Below are 1,917 nucleotides of genomic sequence, written 5' to 3'. Positions count from 1 at the left end.
GGAGTCGCCACGTTAAGATCGAGCTGTCCCAGTGTCGTTTATGGCGTTGCTATTAAAGTCACGAGAGCTACCAAAACACGCAGTACAGGCACTCGTCCTCCGTCTTTTCTACATCGTTTTCTCGGTTGACGGCGTTGTCTTCTGTCTCCATTTAGGCTTCTTTGTCTCCAAATCTTCAGTCTATAAATTTGTTTAGCAGCGGAGGTTGCTTGCGTCTTAAATTGGCGCGGTCGCGATTGCCTGGTTTTTCCTCTCCACTGTTACATATTGCTTGCTCAGAGTTTGTCTGTTAGGGTTTTCTTTTTAATACTGTAAGGTTAAGACCTTAAAGTAATACGCTGCAAGCTTACCTTGCTGTGTATTACTTTAAGATCTTAACCTTACATTGTGAAGGCTTTGAGAAAAACACCATTTCATTTGGTGCTATACATATTGAAGTGAATTGAATTGAACTAACATGATGACTTCAAGTTTTCTTTCTGTTTGTTTCCATTGTCTGTAAGTTGAATAAATACACGTGTTACCTGTTATTTAGTTCAAACTGCGGGTACAAAATTCTGAGAATATGCTGTGTTGTCATGTGACCTGTTCTCTCATGTGTGCCTTTTTCTTGTTTTGTTTGCATTTCTCTTATTTATATTTATTCCTGCTGTCTTACTAATAATATTTTATTCCTGCGGTTGGTGTGGAATTCACATTTTCATTAAATTATTTTAACCCTCTCTGGCATTGATTTTAGTTTTTCAGAGAAAAAATACTTCACCCTGTGTGTGGTGCTGGAAACATTTTACCAACTTATAAACTCATAAGTCTAAAACAAACAAGTTCATGTCGTGATTGCTGAAATTTCCCATCACCTGAGGGTTATGCAACTCAGTTACCTTGGGTCAGATGTTCGTGCTACACGGAGCTGAAAGGTTTGAGTTAGAGAACTTTTCCAACTTCTGTGCCCGCTCCGCGTGGTGCCCTGCTGCGAGCCGCAGCTGTCCTGCATTACCTGCTGCTGTCACTCATCTCCACAGCTGACACCTGAGCCGCAGCTTTAAACCTGCTCTGCATTAAAAGAAGCCAAACACAGAGAGCAGACTGACAGGAAGTCCCAGAGTCTGCTCATACTAACTAAATAAAAGGCCCGGTAATTTAATGAAATCAGGCAGGGAGAGCATGTTTGTAGAAGAGGTCATCCTCACCGTTTCCAAAGTTTCAGATGAACTGAAGCTGATAAGAGTTAAACTAATGATATTGGTGACTTATTACTGACTTGATTTAGACTCACTATGAGTTTGTTTTGTGCTCATGTCTGAAATTTGATTTTGATGGGAAACACTCATCGAACAGCTCACGGCTGATGTTGATGTTCGGTCTTGAAACAAGATCATTTTAACAGCATGTTCTGGTCTCTGAGAGGCGTTCACTGCTTCAAATTAAACTGTGCAAAAAGCAGCTCAGTTTCAAACCTGGATCACATCAGGGACGATGCAGGATTCCCAAATGTTAGAGGGATGGAGTCACAACCACTGTCATAGGTAGAATCTGAGAAAATTACAGAGCAACTTTTGTTGTAAAAATGTAACTAAGACATAATGATTTGATTGTTCTTCAACTTCACTTTCATACAGAGATGTTAGTGCAGACAGATGCGAGGTGAGGCTGAAGGACACATGGTGTCAAACGAGCGGCAGTGTGGTCTCACTTTTCGGTTTTATTTTACAAAAAAAAACAACCACACACACAGAAACCATCAGCTCTATGGTTGCTTCGAGCTCTGACATGCTGCAGAACAACACGAGTACAAAACACACTTTACAAAAGTTCACACTCTGAATTATGGAAGTAAAAACTAGCTGTTATATATATATATATATATATTTTTTTTTTTACAGCGCACAGAAAAAACAACATTGGTTTGATTAAAAA

Source organism: Pundamilia nyererei, unplaced genomic scaffold (genome assembly GCF_000239375.1).
Source record: "Pundamilia nyererei isolate P.nyererei 1_Seehausen unplaced genomic scaffold, PunNye1.0 scaffold00020, whole genome shotgun sequence".
Classification (NCBI taxonomy): Eukaryota; Metazoa; Chordata; class Actinopteri; order Cichliformes; family Cichlidae; genus Pundamilia; species Pundamilia nyererei.
The sequence above is the reverse complement of the archived record's forward strand: the minus strand, read 5'-3'. Positions refer to the sequence as shown.